General features: G+C 42.5%; 1 protein-coding gene across 2 annotated transcripts in view; it reads left to right on the top strand.

The window, feature by feature from the left end:
• The first annotated feature begins 738 nt into the window (after positions 1 to 738).
• The window catches only part of NDRG3 (NDRG family member 3), a 66,911-nt gene continuing 59,869 nt past the window's right edge, over positions 739 to 7,780 (top strand). For both annotated transcript variants that reach the window (XM_029918655.1, XM_029918652.1), the window contains exon 1: positions 739 to 812. The gene's annotated coding sequence lies outside the window, so the exon portion shown is untranslated. The remainder of the gene's footprint in view (positions 813 to 7,780) is intronic.

Genomic DNA, 7,780 nt, shown 5'->3' with positions numbered 1-7,780 from the left:
TAGTTTTCTCTCTTCCCAAATTTGGTTCAGGAATTGTGCTTGTGAGTAACAATATTATAGATGGTCACTGTCCTTGAGATGTTTGGTAATTCTTCCATTTGCCCTACTTTAGTTGAGACTATTTTACTTTTAGTGAGATTATCCAAAAAGTTCTTCTGGGTAAAGAATTTTGTCCTGTACATTTTGGTGTTAAATTGTTGGGTCATTAAGCTTAATGTGTAATCATTTTTTAAGAAAACAAAACAAAACTCCCACTTCCCTTGTGGCACCCAAGAAAGGAGATGTGGCTGGCAGTTGTCAATAGAGGTGACAGAATGGAGGACTGGGATTAGCAGCACTGAGTCTTGGATTCTAGTTCTTCGGTTACTGAGCTCATTTATCAGAAATCTGGTAAGCGCCTTCCACTAGCCAGCCAAGCACTGTGCTAGGCCATGTGCCCTTGGGTGCTTCTCTGGGTCCACATAAAAGGAAATGACTTCCTTGCCTTACCTTAGCAAGGGTCCTTAGGGGCTTCATTAAGAAAGCGATTTGACTGAAGGGGAGGAAGGAGGCGGGCCGGACGCCGCACTCAACGCGCCTCAGGTTCGTGTTCTCCCAGTAGACTCCGCAACAGGAAAAACTACATCCAAGATGGTGCCGCCCATCCCTCCCGGCTCAGCCACCATCTTCTTGGTAGTTCCTGAGGTGGGCAGGCGCGGAGCGCCTGCGCGGCCCCGGCATCCTCAACGCGCCTGCGCGGCCGCAGAGCCTTCCCCGCCCCTCTCGCAGCCGCTGCTCCGCTGCTGCACTGCTGGCGGGTGCCCGCGCCTCAGGTGAGTGAGCGTCTCCGCCCGGCCCGCGGGGGGCGCGCGGCGCTTCCTGTGGGGGCGTCGCTCCCCCTGCCTTCTCCTTGCCCGCCACATCTCCGCGGCGCGCGGGGCCCCGGGGCCCGCCTTGCCAGTCTCCTCCGGTCCCCCAGCGCCCTCAGTTCTCCCCACCGGCGGCACCTGGGTCAGCCTGGCCTCCCTCGGCTGCTCCCCGCGTCCGGGCTGCGGGGCCCCGCGACGAATCCGCTGGTGACAGCTTGCGGGCGGCCAGGGCTAAGCCTCCGGGCGCCCGACCCCCTCCGTCTCAGGGACGCACCTCCAGCGCACTCGGCTTTTCTGCTCTTGCCCTGAGGGCGGCGGAGCTCGATGGGCCTCCAGGCGCGTATGCACCTACCCCGCCCGTCCCGAAGCCTAGGGTTTTGGAAGATGGGCCGGGAGCTCGCCTTGCGTCCATGCAACCCCGGTGCAGCGAGGAGTACCCTTGGGCTGGACCCCCACTACAACCCTGCGAGGGAGGAGCTTCTTAGCCCCACTTTACAAATGGGGAAACTGAGGCACCGAGGTGAAGTGCCGAGTCCAAGGTCACGCGCCTGGCGAGACGCACTATAGCTCTTGAACTCAGGGTCTGGGGCTTTCAGGCCAGCACAGCTGGAATTTGATTTTGTACCTTTAAAATTTTTTGAATGACACTTTCATCTCTGGAGTTGCTTCTTCAACGTCATAAAAGTAGGCTGTGAAAACAATATTTTCTTGTTGGAGTACAGTTCAGGCGTTATTATAATAATAATAGTAGTAGCAATATGTTCATAAGAGCTCACGTTCATCCAAGGCTTTCTGTGTGCCAGGGCTGTTATTAAATGCTTTATGACGATTATCTCAATAACAGCATTTCCCAATTCCGTGCATCCGTCTTCTTTTTCATGCAGCTTGCTTGCTTGCTTTTTTTTTTTTTTTTTTCCCCCTACAAAGCTGGCCTCCGTGTCACAGGTAGACTAGAACCTCATGGCTTAGGAGGCAAGGAAGGTCTCCCATGGTATCTCACTGGCGGAACAGGGATAAGCTTTGCCTGCCTGCATCCAGATTTTACCCCCAGAGGATATAATTAGTCTTCCTTTTCTGGCTGCCAGGGGAGCAGGATTGGGCTAGCTGGGCTGGCTGGATTTGGAGGTGACAGAGCAGATTTGGCGAGCACTCACCTCATTCTGGGGCTTTTTGGCTCTGTTCCAGTGCTGGGCTTGAACATGTCAGTATTTAAGATAAAGTAAAAAGAGAAAGAAGGCATATGACAAAGTGATGGTGAATATAAGAAGCCTCCATGATTTAAAGTCCCAGAGGAACAGCTGTAAAAATATGTGAATGTTTCTTCCCCAAAATAACTAGCTCAACTCTTTTTTCTCCCTTAGCAAATCTTCCTACACACTTTAAAGCTCCATTAACTCACCATCTTTATGTGAAGCCTTCCTTGCTTGATTTTCCCAATTAGAATTAAACATGCACACACACACTCACATGCAGTAGGGTAGAGGCTTCAGTTTTACCCTCTGGACTATATTATCCCCCTGAGGTCTGGAGCCATCTTTGCAGCCTCAAGTGCTTGGTTCATAGTAGGCTCTTGGTAAAGACTCTGTGAATTTCCACTGCTTCTTTTCATTACTCAGAGTGATGTTTTCCTGCTGCTCTTCTGTTCCTCCTTCTTGCCCTTCAATTGCTCTTTGCTGTCCTTCCCTTTGGATTCAACTTCTGGTCATCACCTACTACGCAAGGTCTCCATTCCACCCTGTTTCTGTAAATTTGCAGATTAGGTTTTTTTGTGAAGAAGCCTATTTATTCCCAACAGTGGAGTTGGTATATGCCACTTAAGTGTACAGGGCACTTTTTATTTGGGGATTGCAGTAAGGTAGCCCGAGGCTTATGGCCTTTTAGTCTATCTCTAAATCCATGGGAGAGTTTTTACATTTTTTGGCTTTATGTGGATGACTCCCCTGGTGCTATCAGAGTAGTCAGAATTTTTTTTCCATAAGTCACTTCATAGTATTTACAATAATAAATATTCAAAGGGCCCTTTGGGAGGCAGCAGGTCTATGCATAGGTTTTTTGCATAAATTAAGCTTTTTTAAAGAGTTTCTCCAAATAATTTTCTGCAGATATATTGAGCAGTATTTATATGTAAGGCATGCTATAAGATTCTCAGTTGAATAAAATATGACCCTTGTTAAAAGAGTTTACTAGCTAACTGGGAAACACCATACCTAGCTTCAACTCAAGTCAAGTCTAAAAATTGCCATAATAACATTATAAGCAAGCAGTATGAGAGTATAATGGTACATTTCATAAAATCATACACTTTTGAAGCTGAAAGGAAGCATCAAGTCATTGAGTCCATCTTTTTCAGACCTTATCCTGAGAAGTGATCTTGCCCAAGGTCACAGAACTGGGGCTACAACTTGAAACTTCAGACTTTTTATCCATTAATAAATGAATTTATCCTTATATTAACCAGCATCTCTATTAAAATTCCACTTATGTGCTTAGAACAGGGGTAAAGAAGAGATAACAAAACAACAAGAGATAACAAAAACAAAACACGATTCATAGGTAATAGTAACGAACTGTGAATTATAACAGTAATCGTTAAATTGTGTGGTAGAGGAAGTAGGTATGTCACAGGAGTTGGGGGAGAGGCAAGAACAATCAGCATGAGCTGTGGTAGTAAGAGTACTTTGGGGAGAAGTTAGGACTTTTCAGGGCTTTGACAGATTGGTAGGGCCAGAATTAATCAAAAGGGCAAAGAAAGCCTTATGAAGTAGGGTGGTAAAACTGTGTTTAAGAAATAGTGAAAAATCTATATTAACTGGATTAGGGTATTGGTTCCCAATGGTTAGTATGCCTTAGAATCACCTGAAGAGTTTAAAACCCGTATTATAGGGGCGCCTGGATGGCTAAGTTGGTTAAGCATCCGGCTTTGGCTCAGGTCATGATCTCACAGTTTGTGGGCTCGAGCCCCACATCAGGCTCTGTGCTGACAGCTAGCTCGGAGCCTGGAGCCTGCTTCAGATTCTGTGTCTCCTTCTCTCTCTGACCCTCCCCGTTCGCACTGTCTCTCTCTGTCTCTCAAAAATAAATTAAAAAAAAATTAAAACCCGTATTATAAGGGGTGCCTGCCTGGGTCAGTCAGTAGAGCATGTGGCTCTTGATCTCAGGGTCCTGAGTTTAAGGCCCACACTGGGTGTAGAGGTTACTGAAAAAAAAAGTTTGGTTTTTTTTTTTTAATTAAAAAATAAAACCCATACTGTGGAGGTCCCCAGCTGCAGAGGTTCTGATTTAGTAGGTCCAGAGTGGCCTAAAAATTTGTATTTCTTATGAGTTTTCAGATGATGCTGATATTTCTAATCCAGAGATAACACTTTGAGAACTTCAGCTGGATAAGAAAGTTGGGAGACTAGAGTCAAACTGTCAAAGAACTTGTTCCAAAAACATTTAAAAGTGTGTGTTATATATCAGGATAGGAAAGCTCTGGAAAGATCCATTCCAAACTGTAATAGTAATCACTTCTGGAAGTATGATTTAGGGAGTTGGAGAATTCACTTTGTACTCAGCACCTTTCTAATTTTTGCATTGTGCACACATTGCTCTTGTATTTTAAAAAGGAGAGAAAAGCAAGAGTCATTTTTGAAGATATAAATATTTATGGATTTAAAAAGAACTTGCTGAAGTAATCTAGTGTCATATAATGAACATTTTTAGACTGTATTCCAGATGCTACAAGGTTCTGGAAACACAAAACCTTTGCTAAAGTTTGCAGCCCCATCATGGAGATTGGCAGATAACAGTTCTACATAGTATCATGTGAACTTCCTTAGAGCCAGGACAAGGGTTTAGCTTTGTGCATGGCAGAAAATAGGCATTTGGTAAATGATGAATGAATGAATGAATGAGCAAATCCAGGCAAGATATGAGGATAGTCAGAAAGAAAAAGAAAGGGCAAATGGGAGATTCTGGAAGAAACATTGACAAGCCCAAATAGGGATGATAAAAGGAAAAGGTATGTCAAGGACTTCCAAATCCAAAGATTGGTAACATTTTGATTGGGTTTATTATAGAACGGGGTGTCAAGTTGTCTGTTCTGAAAGATGTTTGTAAATCAAGCCCCATCGGATGCCTGGGTGGCTCAGTCAGTGTTTGACTCTTGATTTTGGCTCAGGTCATGATCTTAATGGTCAGTGAGATTGAGCCCACAGTCAGGCTTGGGATTCTCTCTCTCCCGCTAAGGTGAAATTAAGATTTTTGGAGGATATTTTAAATCCAATGCAAAAGTGGGTGGTATTGGATTTTTGTTTTATTTCTTCAGTGAAGGGATGGTACAGTTGACTCAATTCTGTCATGTTTTCCATATGCCTCACAGAGTTTGACATATTATCAGTTCTAAATAAATATGCATTGTTCATGGCTGAATGGGGTACTTTGGAGGAAATATGGCTTCATTGCATTCTGAGGTGAATTCTATACAAACACCAATTACATTACTAAACAGGCTGGGCTATTACTTGAAGAACATATGATTTGGAGTAGGTGTTTTCCCCCCGCTTTTTGTTTGGTGTTAGTACTTTTTATCTTCCTCATAGATTTAATAAAGAAAATGCAAATTATTTTCTAAGTAGAAGGGTGGTTTCCTTTGTCTATATAATTTGACTATAATCCCTTCAGCACTTAAAAATGCCTGCAGTCTAGTTTTAGTTTTCAGTTGATCAAGTATAAATTTCTGATACAGCCATTCTTTATACTTTATTGCCTGTTATTTTGTTTTTGTTGTTGTTAGAGGTTTTACAGTATCTTTTTTTTTTTTTTAAAGATAATGCTGTTTCAGTCCTTGGGGGCAATAGTTATTGTGTTGTAGGAACTGTGAGTATGATGGCCTAAAACCTCATTAATGCAATAAATCAGGGTAAGGAAAATTGTATGGAGCTCATAAAAACTGTATGAAGTTCTTTCCTATTATAATGATATATTAAGGATTAAAAGTCTTGTCAGCTTTTCATCTAATTGGTAATTGTCATATGGTAATCTTTATAGTAATACCATTTTCTTTCAAAACAAACATATTTGTTTGTTAAAAATGACAGTTTTTGATGAATGGATCAAGAAGATGTGGGTTATATATATATTGGAATATGACATGGCAATGAGAAAGAATGAAATCTGGCCATTTATAGCAACGTGGATGGACCTCGAGGGTGTTGTGCTAAGTGAAATAAATCAGGCAGAGAAGGACAGATACTATATGTTTTCACTCCTATGTGGAACAGAAGAAACTTAACAGGACCATGGGGGAGGGGAAGGGGAAAAAATAATTAAGGAGAGGGAGGGAGGCAAATCATAAGAGACTCTTAAATACTGAGAACAAACTGAGGATTGATGGGGATGGAGGAGAAGGGAAAATGAGTGATAGGCATGGAGCAGGGCACTTGTTGGGATGAGCACTGGGTGTTATATGGAAACCAACTTGACAATAAACTATAAAAAAATGAATAAATAAACTTTAAAAAATGACAGTTTTATCTTTACAGTGCTTATCATTTTTAAGCCTGCACTTCCAACTTACAGATAAAAGTTGAATGTTTTTTAAATAGTGAGATTTTGGGGGCTCCTGGATGGCTCAGTTAGTTGAGTATTGACTTCGGCTCAGGTCACGATCTCACAGTTCATTGATTCAAGTCCTTCATTGGGCTCTGTGCTATCGGCTCAGAGCCTGGAACCTGCTTCAGGTTCTGTGTCTTCCTCTCTCTCTGCCTGTCCCCTGCTCACATTCTGTCTTACTCTCTCTTGAAAATATATAAACATTAAAAAAAAAAACCTAAATTATGAGATTTCAGCTCTGAGGCCATTTTATGTGAAACCATAATACTTGGCAGATAGCGACAAGGGTAACTCAGGCTCTTGTCTCTATTTCTGCAGTTGAGAAAACTCTGGGGACAGAGCTCCTCTTGCTATTCTTTACCTTTTGAAGATAAAGAATATCTTTTGAGTCATTGTATTGAGACATAGTTTTGTTTTGTTTTTTAATGTTTATTTTTGAGAGGGAAAGAGAGAGCACTTGTGCAAGTTGGGATGGGAGCATGGGCAGAGAGAGGGAGACAGAGGATCTAAAGTGGGCTCTGTGACTTCAGCAGAAAGCCTGATGGGGGGGCTCTAACTCACAAACTGCAAGACCATGATCTGAGCCGAAGACACATGCTCAGTTCACTGAGCCACCCAGGTGCCCCTGTTGGAAAGGACATAGTTTTAACCATGTTGTTGACTAAAATATACCTCTGGATGACTAGACAGTCCAAAGGATAGATTGCTTTTCAGATACACCCCAGGGTGTGGCGCTCTTCTATTAATTTAATAATAATAATACCTAAACTTTGGTTCTTTTTAGTTTTCAAAATTCTTTGGTAACTGAGATCCTGGTAAACTCGAGTAGCCAAACGTGAAAAAATAAGAAGGATTAATGATCAGGTGGCATCAAGTGGGAAAAGTTGTCTTTTTAGAGGCCTGCCCAAGCCCTAGATCCAGGATTTTCAATTTCAAATCCTTATTTTTACAGGATTAAATTCAGTTTTAGTTTTTTCTGGTGGAAAGTAACCTATACTTTCCTATATGTAATAAAAAGCTCAGCGAGCTGTTTTAAAAAGTCATGGTTTCTTCCATGGAGCTGGGTGGTTTGGCTTGTTTTTCTGGCTTTCTGGAGCGTCTCCTGAGATCTTTTCCTTTCCTAAGGGCCCCCAGGAGACAGCAATGAAACCAACATCCATTACGCTAGATCCTAAAGGGGATGCTTAAGTCAATAGTTTTACGATTAGATTAATTCAGGTTTTAACCCTGGCAAAACTTAAGAGCCAAGTCATCAGATAATTGTGCTTCTTATAGACTAAAGTATAAACAATACCTGGGCCTTGCCCTCACCCAATTAAATTGTATCCTTAAGGTTGGGG

Source organism: Suricata suricatta, chromosome 12 (genome assembly GCF_006229205.1).
Source record: "Suricata suricatta isolate VVHF042 chromosome 12, meerkat_22Aug2017_6uvM2_HiC, whole genome shotgun sequence".
Classification (NCBI taxonomy): Eukaryota; Metazoa; Chordata; class Mammalia; order Carnivora; family Herpestidae; genus Suricata; species Suricata suricatta.
This window is presented reverse-complemented; position numbering and strand designations above follow the sequence as displayed.